This window comes from Myotis lucifugus, unplaced genomic scaffold (assembly GCF_000147115.1).
Source record: "Myotis lucifugus unplaced genomic scaffold, Myoluc2.0 scaffold_38, whole genome shotgun sequence".
Classification (NCBI taxonomy): domain Eukaryota; kingdom Metazoa; phylum Chordata; class Mammalia; order Chiroptera; family Vespertilionidae; genus Myotis; species Myotis lucifugus.
The window spans coordinates 1,316,054-1,330,104 of NW_005871086.1; positions in this window are offsets into that span (position 1 = coordinate 1,316,054).

Sequence of the window (14,051 nt, forward strand, 5' to 3'; positions counted from 1 at the left end):
TATGCAGTCAAAGTGCTCTGAAGATAGTATATATTGGTTCAGTGAACTAATAAACCAAAGGAGGGAACTAGTGGGCAAATGAAACAAAATGGCTTGTAGAACTGACTGATAAAGGAAATTTTTAAAATAAATCTCAACAGCACAATCGCCACAAAAGAGGATTTATACTGCCTTTTTTCCTTGCTGTTTCTATGCACAACCAAAAACTAGGCCTTGGTAATATATTCCATCATCATGAATGTATCCTTGATGCTGTCTGTCTTATCAATAGCTGTTGCTAGTTTTTCTGTTGTCTCTAGTTGCAGAATCATTTTGTTGGCACTTTTAGCAGTGGAAAACAAACATAAGTTAATAGAGATTAAAAACAACACAAACACTAAACAAAAACCTTCAGAGCCACAACAAAGAAAGCATTGCCATATAGTGTCAGATCATTGCTTCTGTTGACTGAAGAAAGGAAGGAACCCAGACCTATCTGACTCTAAAATCAGTGCTTTTTCCACATCTTCTACTCCCTCTCTCTTTCCACTGTCCAAATATTCAGGATATTCAAGACATTTATGTTCAGAGTTGCTTCTCTCTGGCAATGGAGTTTAATCAGGGGTGGAATAGGGTAGGAGTGGAAGTGGGAATTGCTCACCAACACCAACTAGCTAGATGCTGCCATCTGACGGTCTCTCCTGGGATTGGCATGAACTCATGAACTGTGAATCTCCTTAACCATGGCAATGAGGCAGAGCTGACTCACTAGAGCAACAATTTTCAACCTTTTTCATCTCAGGGCACACATAAACTAATTATTAAATTCTGAAGCACACCAAAAATATATTATGTCAATCTAACCAAATAAATAGGTATAATTTTGATTCATTCACACCAGGCAGCTATTGTGTTGGCTGTCATTTTTTAATTTGACAATCTAAGGGGAAATTAGTCAGTGCTCCTGACTAAATAGTCAGGTATTGCACGTTTTAAAAATTCTTGAGGCATACCAATAATGAAAATTCCAGTTGAAAAACGCTGGACTAGAGCAAATAAAACTAATCTCTGACTCAATAGGAACTGAACAACCCAAAACAGAAAGGACAGTTTTTTGAGGGTCATACAGGCCCATTTGTACATATGCAGTCCAAACCTGGTCTTAGCAGAAGTCCTGGTTTGCTGTATATGGGTACTACTGTCCTTTGTTTTCAAATAAGCTTCATGATGGCAGGTCACACTGTCTGGGTGACTGAAATGGCTGATGAGGGACCTGCATACCAGTTTCAAACATAAGTTCATTCTTTAAAATGCTATCTCCTATAGTCACAACCACCTTTTGCTTATGTACAAAAAGATAGAAAGCTCTAGGTCACATTTCAGTGCCTACAGCTATAGATATGAGATATGGACTTAGGAAGAGAGAGAAGGGAACAGTTGTGGGAAGAAGAGTAACAGGGAGACATGATGCTTGATTAACTCCTCATCCTCAGACTAATGGATAGAATTTCTGAAGGTACATTTAGCACTTGGGTAATAGCTTCATCACAACAATGTACTTTGGGTTATTTTCCCCAATTCTAATTTTGCATGGTTAATTTTGCACTTCTGATTTTGCATGGTTTTGTCTAACTTTTTCTCATTCTGCTTCTTTGTGTCCAAGATATGATTTAGAAAGATAACTGGCTACAGAGAAGACCTAAACTATTCATGCAAGAGCAAACCCACAGCCTCAGCCACAATAACCAACTGATTTAACAAGATATCAACACATATTTGCCAACATGCCGGGGTCCAGCCTCAGTGGGCCAGGGGTTCCCAAAGGTGTGGACGGAGTTGACGAAGAATGTTTTACAGAAGACAGCATTCAGAACTCTCTAGCTCTCTTTAGTCTCTGTGGATCTTCCTGTGCCTGGCTGAGGCCACAGAGAAAAATTCCGAGGCAAGCTGAGCCTTTATTTTATAGTCAGAGGTAAACAAGATAGTGGTTTCCATAGTTACACTGAAAAGGCTGCAGTGGGATTAAGGATAAAGCTCCTTCGGCCTACCTTCTCCCATGCCTCTACATTTACCTTTCCGGCACCTTTCCTTCCTCAGAAAAGCATGGACATACTTCTTGTATAAAACATTCCATCTGAGTGGGAGTAACCTTAACTCCTCTGCTAGCAAGCGTATGTGTTTAAAGATCAATACAGAGTCTTTTTCCTTTAGACTCAGCATGGTACATCTTCTCAATCTAAGTTTTGTACTATGCACCTTCTTACCCTACTTATCATCTATAGGGGGATCTGCAGTACCCTGGTGGAGGCCTATCCGTCCCGAGTGTGGGGGTTCTTACCTAGGGGAATCCTGTTAGGCCTGTCTGGGCGCCATCTGCCGGGGTCTTGACCCAGCGGTCCAGGGGTTCCCAAAGGTGTGGACGGAGTTGACAAAGAATGTTTTACAGGAAGACAGCATTCAGAACTCTCTAGCTCTCTTTAGTCTCCGTGGATCTTCCTGTGCCTGGCTGAGGCCACAGAGAAAGATCCTGAGGCAAGCTGAGCCTTTATTTTACAGTCAGAGGTAAACAAGGTAGTGGTTTCCATAGTTACACTGTTCTTGTGAGTTTCACTTGTTTTTGTTCTTGTTCTTGCTGCACTTTCCTCAGCCCATTAGCTTCCCAGATAAGATCTAGGGAGCTTCATAAGGTCAAGCTTAATTATGCTTAAGAGGACTGTGCCCTCTAAGCTGGGAATTGTTTGTGACTTTGCCAACAGGTCAGTCGGAGGTTTAACCCTATAGTGGCTCCCCACACCAACAGAAGTCCAATGTAGCCATCAATGGGTGTATCTCAGTACCAGAGCTACAACAGAAAATGAAATGATCCCCAAACCATCCCAACACATACTTTTTGGTCAGAGCTTGCCTCAAAGGCTTCCTCCACTCTACCACATTGATTTTCAATAAGAACTTCTTTTGACACTGTGATCCCAAAGAACTAGCCCTGCCACTTTAACTATATGATCTTGGGAAGATTACTTAACCCCTCTCAGCATTATTCCTCATATGTAAGTGAGTATAATAATACCTACATCTTAGGGATGTTATGAGGAATAAAGGATAAAATAAATTTTAAGTGCTTATCATAATGCCAGGCACATGGTAAGTCCTCAGTAAGTGTTAGCAATAGTCATTTTTGCAATTTCCATTTTTCTTGGTTTCCTTTGCTTCCTTCAATCTGGATAAAATAATGAATGACTACACCACGTTGTGTATATTATTATTCCCCTCTCCCTTATTGTGTAGAGTACCTGTATTCCTTCCAAATTAGAAGGCTGTTTTTAAGTTGAAATATCTAAGCTATTAGAATTTATGCTGTGTCCTACAGAAAAATTTCCTCTTCACATTGAGTGGAATTTTCTTCCTTGCATATCACCATCTTCAAAGGGCTTGGGCATTTTGAGGTTTTTGTTTTCTTTTCCTTGCAAAGTTGACCAGGACTTCAATTCCTTAAATGATTTACTTGAGATAAAAACTGACTTTTCTGCTGAAACCGGTTTGGCTCAGTGGATAGAGCTTCGGTCTGTGGACTGAAAGGTCCCAGGTTCGATTCCGGTCAAGGGCATGTACTTGGGTTGCGGGCACATCCCCAGTAGGAGATGTGCTGGATGCAGCTGATCGATGTTTCTCTCTCATCGATGTTTCTAACTCTCTCTCTCTCCTTCTCTGTAAAAAATCAGTGAAATATATATTTTTTTAAAAAAACTGACTTTCCTGTCACATGACATTTCATTTTCAGCAGCTTTAGGTTGTGAGAGCACAAGAGACCCAGAGCAAAAAGTGTTAGGCTTGGCTACCCAGCTGCTCATTCCATCAGCAGGTCAGCAAGCAGCCCCATCCCATTGCCATGTGATTTCCTAGGAAACAGCCATTTGCCCTAATACCAGAACAGAGAATGCAATGATAACACTCTAAGCAGATGTTTGGAGAAGATATGTGTTTTCACAGCTATGGCACACTCAATATAATAATGGTCCATACTTGTGGCCTTCCCTATCAAGGCCTAGAGTAGGTCACTGATCTCTATGGAAGTCATCTTGCATCATATCAAGGTGAAGGTACTAGTTGGAGAACCTGAGAAAAAATTCCAAATATTCTACCAAAACTTGGACCTTTCTGACTTCCTAAGGGGTTTTTGGGATTTTACAATGAGGCAAATTTTCTCTTAAGAGAGGTTTGGAAAACTCTTTTTTCCTACTTTCTTAGGAAATGACAGTGATATCAAGTTTGAAATAGGTTCACTCAAGGAAGAAAGATCCATGTGCCGAGTGTGCACCAGTAATTTACTTCTCCATTTCTTCTGCCATAAATTTAAATACTTTCAGTAAGTCTGGGCTCTCCCAGGTGGCACCTGGACACTGGTCTATAACCTGGGTATTGAAGAAGCAAGGCTTTTGGCCCATTTCAGGGCAATGTAGGCAGCAGGAGAGGGCACCATTGTGAATACTGTGAACACTACATTCATATATTCACAAGACAGCAAAACTTGTGATTCATAACTTTAATTTATTAACAACTACTTTATAAATAAAAGATTCAGGCACCTGTTGACAGAAATTAGGTAAGGGGAACTTAACTATTAAACCTGTGAATTGATTAATATATTTTATAAAGAAAGTGTCTATTCACCTAAGTATGTGTTTAATTGAAAACAAATCTAGATAAAGAAGAATAAGGGATAAGCTTGGAATCTTTCTATAAATTCCCAAAGACCTCACAGTTGCTTGACATCCTTTGATAAAGTAAAAGATTCAGGAGAAAATAATGGAAAGCAATCAAATTTTTTATCTTTATATAAAACTAGAGGCCCGGTGCACAAAAATGTGTGCCATCATGGGGGAGAGGGGGTCTCTCAGCCCATCCTGTGCCCTCTCGCAGTCTGGGACCCCTCAGGAGATAATGACTTGCTGGCTTAGGCTTGCTCCTGGGAGGCAGAGGCCAGGCCCCATCTCTAGGTGCAGCCCCTGGTCAGGCTCAGAGCAGGGCCGATTGGGGGAATTGGGGCACTGCCCCCTGTCATGCACAGAGCAGGGCGGATCGGGAGGTTGCAATGCCACCCCTAGTCACACTCAGGTACAGCCGATTGGGGGGTGGGGGCACCGCCCCTTGTCACACTCAAGGCAGAGTCAATAGGGAAGTTGCGGCGCCATCCCCTGTCACACACAGAGCAGGGCGGTATCAGGGGGTTGGGGCGCTGCACCCTGTCATGCACAGAGCAGGGCCCATCAGGGGGTTGAGGAGCTCCCCCCTGTCACTCACAGAGCACGGCCCATCAGGGGGTTGAGGAGCTCCCCCCTGTCACTCACAGAGTAGGGCCAATAGGGGAGTTGGGGCACCGCCCCCTGTCACACACAGAACAGGGCGGATCATGGGGTTGGGGCGCCGCCACTGTCACACTCAGGGCAGGGCCAATGGGGAAGTTATGGCTCTACCCCATCACACACAGAGCAGGGCCCATGCCGGGGGGAGTTGTGGCGCCACACCCTGTCACACACAGAGCAGGGCCAATCAGGGGGTTGGGGCACTGCACCCTGTCACACTCAGGGCAGGGCCGATGGGGAGGTTATGGCTCTACCCCGTCACCCACAGAGCAGGGCTCGTGGGATGGGGGGTTGGGGCGCCACCCTCTATCACCCACAGAGCAGGTCCAATCAGGGGGTAGGGGTGCTGCACCCTGTCACACACAGAGTTGCAGGGCGATCAGGGGGTTTGGACGCTGCCCCCTGTCACGCTGATCCCGGTGTCAGGAGGCCTCGCGGCTCCACTGATCCCGGTGCCAGGAAGCATATTACCCTTTTACTATATAGAATAGAGGCCTGGTGCACGGGTGGGCGCTGGCTGGTTTGCCCTGAAGGGTGTCCTGGATCAGGGTGGGGGTCCCCACTGGGGTGCCTGGCCAGTCTGGCTGAGGGGCTGAGGGCCCTTTTCAGGCTGGCAGGTGACTGAAGCTCCCAACTGCTCCTTTTTTTCTTTTTCTTTTTTTATTCTGGGCCAGGTTTAGCTCTGAGGCCTCGGCTGCTGAAAGCAGGTTTCTGGCCTTTGTTTACCTTCTGTATTTGATACAATGTTGCGGTCCAGCTTGCTGAAGCCCGGCTGACTAAAGCGGGTTTCTGGGGTTTGGTTTAACTTCTATATTGCAACATAGTTGCTTAGAGTTGCAGCTGAGAGGCCGGCAAGTCAGTCGGGGAACGTTGGAGTCCGCAGTCACTGGAGCAAGCAAGCCTCCCTGTTCACTTCAGTGTATGGCTGCCAGCCGCCATCTTGGCTGGCAGTTAATTTGCATATCGCCCTGATTAGCCAATGGCAAGGGTAGCGGATGTATGGCTAATTACCATGTTTCTCTTTTATTAGATAGGATAACCAGGAGAATACCCTGGAGCAGTCTAGTCAAAGCAACTCAAAATTACCTCCTGCCTTAGACAAGAGGTCAGTACCAGGAGTGAACTTTGGTGTTCATATGTGTGTGTGTTTGTGTGTGTGTGTGTTCATGTGTGTGTGTGTTCGTGTGTGTGTGTTGGTGTATGTGTGTGTGTGTGTGTGTTGGTGTATGTGTGTGTGTGTGTGAGAGAGAGAGAGAGAGAGAGAGAGAGAGAGATAAAGTTTAAGAAGGAAGTAGATAGAAAGTTTAATTAATCTCTTGGTATTTAGTTTTAAACACTACTCTTCAAAGTTTAAATTGTGTAAAAGTAATATTGAAAGCAAGAACAATTTGCCTCTCATGAAAATGTTGCTTAGCAGCCATGAGCCCTGCATTTTCCCAGCACTCTCTGTAAGATAAATTTAACATCTATCCTTTCACTCACAGGAAGGGGGAGTCTACCTTCCTATTGCCTAAGAAGGCACTAACTGATAGGGAAAGGGGCTTTTGTATTCCATGCCATCCTCTCTGGGGCAGCTGAGTAGAGAAAATGGGGAAAAATCAATAGGCCAAGAATTGATGAAAAGAGTTTGATTCTTACTGATTTCGGAGACATTTTTATTTATTAACATATTGTAAAACAGAAAACAAAGGATCTAGGCAGATCATTTTCTGGGTCCCTGGCAATGAATGTAGTCACCACTGTTGTGGAGTGTGCAGGGAAAATGCCAGGAATGGAGATCAGAACCAACTCTGGGTCAGGATCTTGCTGGTTATGGATAGTAAAAGGACTCATCAACAGGGCTCATCTGGACCCTGATGTGGCTTTGTACTGGCAGGGAGGCCAGGGGGACCCTCTTTATGCCTGCAAGTAGTGCCCTGGAAAGGAGACCTGCTTATTCTAAATTTTTTTCTGTAAGGCATTCCATTCTCATCTTCACAGATAACCTTGATGTTGTTACTGGTGTCTTTGCAGAGTGAAGTTAGGCCTCATCTCCTCATCATGGTTTCACAGTATCTGCCATTGTGTCCACTTGGATTGGCATCATAGTGCTGGGCCAGGAAGAGTCTGTACCTGTTGTCATTCTGAGCCAGGACCAGTGGGGTCAGACACAGACCCAGCATGAAGACCAGCAACAGGGGACCCAGGGCCATCATCGTCTCTACTAACTAAAGCTTCTGCCAAGGGCAAAAGGTATGGTGGGGAAAATTAGGCTAAAAGGACAGGCATTATGAGTCAAGTACCCTCAGTTACCTAAATTGCATATTTTCTTTTCCTCATTAATCTCACATTTCTTATCAAGCCATTCCTTTGGAAAATCAATCTAAAATTTCCTGATCACAACTTCCAGCTCCAAACATTCTTTCCTATCCCTTAAGACTCACTGAGTACTTGCCTTTCTATCAGTCATAGCATTGCAATATCCATTCACACTCTAATTCATTAATTAATTGAATCACAAATATTACATAAGCTCCTCTGGGTACAAGGCACTGTGCTAGGTCCTGGCACACAGAGACCATTAAGGCATACCCAAGTCCTATCTCAAAGGAGATATAGCATGCATGGTTAAGGAATAGGAGCTCCAGTACACTGAGACGAGACAATAAGATAGGAGACCTATCAAAAAGATGGACTTTGAAAAAATATGTTTATTTGATTTTAGACAGAAAGGAAGGCAGAGGGAAAGGGAGAGAGAGAGAGAGAGAGAGAGAGAGAGAGAGAGAGAGAGCCTGTGAGAAGGAGAGAGAAACATTGATATGCGAGAGAAACATCTTATTGTTTGCCTCCTATTGGCTCCCAGACAAGAGATCAAACCAACACCAGGGCTTTGATCTGACCAGGAATAAAACCAGCAATCTTTTGGTGCATAGGATTATGGTCAACCAACTGAGCTATACTGACTAAAGAGGTCAAAGAGGGACTTCTAATGAATCCTAAACCCAGGAAAGAGTGAATCAGAGGATTGTTAAAGTCAGGATTCCATGTATTCAAATTAATAAACCAGCTGGCTATAAGGATAGCAATTGTTAGTAATTTTGCCCTGAGGTGAAAGGGCACAGACCTGATTCCCCAAGTATTAGTTTGTTTGTAGCTCAAGGTGGAATTATTATGTATTATTTAGAAAAAAAACTGAGAGGAGCATGGAAGAATCACACAATTATTGGAAGTGGGTCTGGGGGCAACTTTTACAGAAGACTGCAGAAAGAGGAATTCAAGCTTATTCTTAAGAACAATGTGGATTATTCTCAGAGAATATTTTCTAGTTTCCCTATAAATGTACATACACTGTTAAACAACAGGCATATGATGTTACTATGTGATAAAAACAACAACAACAACAAAGAAAACCTCTTCAGAACTTTTCCTCAAGATAAAGTCCTTGCTGTTGGCTGTAATGATTTCTTAACATCTTCCTGAAAAGAAGAATAAGCCCTAGCCAGTTTGGCTCAGTGATTAGAGTGTCAGCCTGTGGACCAAAGAACTGTTTGATTCAGGTCAAGGGCATGTCCGTAGATTGAAGGATCCTCCCTGACCAGAGCCCTGGTTGGGGCTCCTACAGCAGCCAATCATTAAATGTGTTTCTCTCACATCAATACTTCTCTTTCTTTTCCTCTCCCTTCCACTCACTCTAAAAATCAATGGAGAAATATCCTGGGTTGAGGATTAAAAAATTAAATAAATAATTAAGAAAAAAAAGAATAAGGAAGAGAAAAGAATTTTTACCATCTTCTGTCAAGAATTTTCAGTCTAAAGTATAGAACTCACACTTCACAGGGGCAGTGTATCACAGACACTCAAATAAACCAATAAAGTAAATATAATGCTTCTTCCTAGAGTATGATTTTATCTCAATAATAGCTATTAAAATAGAATTAAATAAGTATAGATTACAAGAAAATAGAAAACAAATTTCTTATGAACTTTTAAAACTTTATGTGCTAAGAAATGTGAGGATTTGAGAACTGAAAACTATTTGGTGTTTGAAGCATGTAGTTTCTGAAAATATCTTTAGTTCTTTGGAGAAAAATTTAAAGAACATTCAGAACCTTCAAAAACTGTCATTTCGGGGAGAAACCAAGATGGTGACATAGGTAAACTCTGGAAATTGCTGCCTCGCACAACCACTTCAAAAATACAACCAAAAGACAAAACGGACATCATCCGGAACCACAGGAAGGCTGGCTGAGTGGAAATTCTACACCTAGAAGGAAAGAGAAAAGTACACTGAGACTCAGAGGAGGTGCGGAAGTAAAGTGCAGAGGTACGGAGGCGCATGCTGAAAGGGCTGGCAACTGAGGACATGGTTTTCTTTTTCAATCGGGAGAAAGTCTCAAGCTCCCGACTGCTCTGAACTCCAGTTCCGGGTGAGTCTCTGGGGACCCAGACTCATACAGGGAGAAACTGGACTGTCTGGCATCGGTCGGAACTCGAAGGTGGCTTTCTCTCAGAGGGGCTTGTAGCCATTACCGAGACACTGAGATGCGGGGCCTCTTAGGGTAGAACTGAGGAGCAGCCATAGCTGCTTGTTCCACCCTGTTGATCCCCTGAAACCCTGCCCCACTCAAACTGTGTGCAAAGGATTTTGCATATGAAAGGCCTGGCCCTTTGCAATCTGAAAATTACCTAACAAACTGCAGCTGAGTCAGAGAGACCCAGAATTTCCAAAAGAAGGCCCAAGGCCCCACAGCAGCTTGCATTGCTTAACAGCTGGGCCTCATCTGGGCATCTCCAAACCCCAAACAAAGAAGAGGAATCTGCAGATCTCTCCACAGCTCCTGCTTCATAGCCTCAGGCACGGGCTAAATTAGCACCTCCTTAGAGATCCAAGAGCCAGTGTACCCAGTGGTCAGAATGGGACCATCCAGATTACAACTCCTCAGATCCATAAGGGACACACTCAGGGGGCAGACTCAATGAGCACCAAAGTCCCACTGAAGCAAGTCTTGCCCCATAAGGGTATCTCCAGCACAGAAGTTCTCCCACTGTAGACACAGCTGATTCTCACAGCCAATTGGCCTGGAGGTCAATTCCTCCCAGTGAAACCTACAACAATCAAGGCTTAACTGCAACAAGACTGTGCACAAAGCCCACAAGGGGTTCACCAAGAGTGTCCACCTCAGGTAATTGGGGAGGCTGAGCTACTGGGCCCTATAGGACACCTAGCATAGAAAGCCACTCTATCAACACAGGGAAGCAGCCAAAATGCGGAGACAAAGAAACAGGTCACAAATGACAGAAATGGAGGAAAGAAAACTACTGGATATAGAGTTCAAAACTACACTTTTAAGGTTTTGCAAGAATTTTATAGAAACCGCTGATAAATTTAGTGAGACCCTCAAGAAATCTAGTGCGACCCTAGAGGATATGAAAAAAGACCAACTAGAAATTAAGCATACACTGACTGAAATAAGGAATATTATACAAAGTTCCAACAGCAGACTAGAGGATCACAAGAATCAAGTCAAAGATTTAAAATACGAAGAAGCAAAAAACACCCAACCGGAAAAACAAAAAGAAAAAGAATCCAAAAATATGAAGATTGTGTGAGGAGCCTCTGGGACAGCTTCAAACGTACCAACATCCAAATTATATGGGTGCCAGAATAAGAGAGAGAGCAAGATATTGAAAACCTATTTGAAGAAATAATGACAGAAAACTTCCCCTACCTGGTGAAAGAAATAGACTTACAAGTCCAGGAAGCGCAGAGAACCCAAAATAAAAGGAATCCAAAGAGGACCACACCAAGACACATCATAATTAAAATGCCAAGAGCAAAAGAGAAAGAGAGAATCTTAAAAGCAGCAAGAGAAAAACAGTCAGTTACCTACAAGGGAGTACCCATACGACTGTCAGCTGATTTCTCAACAGAAACTATGCAGGTCAGAAGGGAGTGGCAAGAAATATTCAAAGTGATGAATCGTAAGAACCTACAACCAAGACTACTTTATCCAGCAAAGCTATCATTCAGAATTGAAGGTCAGATAAAGAGCTTCACACATAAGAAGAAGCTAAAGGGGTTCATCACCACCAAATCAGTATTATATGAAATGCTGAAAGGTATCCTTTAAGAAGAGGAAGAAGAAGAAAAAGGTAAAGATACAAATTATGAACAACAAATACACATCTACCAACAAGTAAATCTAAAAATCAAGTGAATAAATAATCTGATGAACAGAATAAAGTGGTGAATATAATAGAATCAGGGGCATAGAAAAAGAGTGGACTGACTATTCTCAGGGGAGTAAGGGGTGTGGGGGTGCGGGAAGAGACTGGACAAAAATCGTACAACTATGGATGAGGACAGTGCGGGGGATAAGGGCAGAGGGTGGAGTGGGAACCGGGTGGAGGGGAGCTATGGGGGGAAAAAAGAGGAACAACTGTAATAATCTGAACAATAAAGATTTAATTTAAAACAAACAAAAAAACCCCGTCATATCTTCCCCCACATTATATCAAATGTATGTGAGTCTTCCCACATCCAATAATAAAAGTGACTTTTCACAAAAATTTGAAACTGATTTTTATAATTTTGTTTTTCAAATGGTTTGTGTATGAGCAACTTATCTATAATAATAAAAGCATAATATGCTAATTAGACCAGACGTCCTTCTGGACGACCTTCCGGGGCTTCGAGGGAAGCTGGTGCCAGCAGGTGGGGAAAGAAAGGCCTACTCTTGCATGAATTTCATGCATCAGGCCTCTAGTTTACTTTATAACTGGCTATGATTTCTTAGCAACCATCACACTTAATGAGAAATTCTTACAATGGGAGAAAAAATTGGACCTTCAATTTATTCTTATGTGTGATATAATTCATACAAATCCTAAATTAAAAGAAGACAAATGGTACATTTTCATCTTTATTTTGTAGTTTTCTAAGTCAATAAAATTATTTTCATGTCAAATATTTTTATACCCTTAAAGATGCCACAGGTTCTAGCACTAACCCTGCAGTATTACTAAACAGCCCTTGGAGTATGTCTGTGAATCTAGAAAGACCAGGAAATCCAGGGTTCTGATGATTTCATGGGAAGGCATGTGAGAGGCAGAGCAATGTGAACACTCTTTCTCATCATCATTTGGCATTGATACACCTTGTCTGATTCATAATAGCAATACACAAATTTGGCACACTGTTGAAGAATACCAAATTAATACACTAAGAAAAATGTTGGTCATTCTACAATACTAAAATAAATAGCAGCTGAAAAAATTTCCATTAAAAACATCAATCATGATTTATAATAGAATAAAGTGAAAGCATGTTCTTGGGATTTGAGCAAAAAAGTGGCTCATGACTGAAGAGGGAAGAGCCAGCCCTAAAAGAATAACAAGTATTCATACTCGGCCACTGCTTCAGCACAGCTGCTGGCCTGCCATGCTCCCCATTTGCCAAGCTCTTTACATTTACATTGTGCTTTTCAGTCTTCTGGGTGTGTTTTCATTTTCTAGTTTTGTGGAAGACCTCATCAAAGTTTTATTCATTTGGATTCATTTAGGTCTCTTGTTCTTCAATAGACAAATATTGCCTTCTAATGTCAAAGGCAATTATAGAATCTCAGGCCCCCAAGATGGAACAGGACCTTAGGGTCATCAAATCAACACCTCTCTGCCTGGGGCCAGAAACCCAGAGTTCAAAATCAGGAAGCAGAACCAGAGCTGTAGTAGCCAAAAGAGTCATCAGGTGGCCGTGGTGGGTAGAAATGTTGCCAACATCTTCCATGCAGTAATGGAGACCATGGGTCCTTGTAAGATGTACCAGTGCTGTACAGGTTGTGGGGATTTTGTTGTTCAAAGAAGGGGGTCTGAGCTGCTGGGCCTGTCTAGAGTCTGTCCAAACACTCTGTGCTTAGATATTGAGACCAAGGACACCCCATTAGATACAAGTGTCAAAGCAAAAGTGATAAAGCTCAGGATCTGCTCACAAGGATATCATAAAATAAAGATATACATATTGCCAATTTGCACAGGTGCCATTTCCAAGCTGTCATCCAATCACCTCTCCCCTTGTTTGTGTTTCCTACTGGTGTATACTCTACAGGAGGGCAGACCCCATATTCACCTTGAATCACAGTGCCTGCCTCACAGTAGACCCTCATTTTTTTAAAAAAAATTTTTTAGTGATTGACTTCATTTTCCTCTCAAGACTTAAGTTTGTTCATCTATAGAATGAGAGAGTTGCCAACTCTAAAATATGGAATTCTTTAAGCATAAGAGAATGTTTTCCTGTTTTACTAGCAAAAGTCTAGTGGAATTACAGAGACGAGTTTGTATAAGTTTAGTTGATAGTAGAAGGCACCTTGTGAAAAAATAATAGATGATAAAAAGATCTGAGACTCAATCTCAGTGAGATATGTCATTTCTTAAGGCTCAGCGTATAAGGAAAAGCCATAGACTACCTCTAATTAAGGTCCTGGACTGATGCCATCCAGAGGCTTCACATCCTACAAAGCCACTTGCTGGTGGAGATTGAAGGCCTCCCATCCCAGTCTGGAGAGGTAAAGGAAAATCTTTGCTTCTAACTTGCAGAATTTGCAATCAATTCTGTAAGAACTTAAATTTTTTCCTCAGGTTTATTGTAATATTGAATTTCTAAGACATCCAGATACCAAAGCCCAGCCAGCACACACCATGGTCACCAGTTTCTAATATCTGCTCCCCCACTCACAA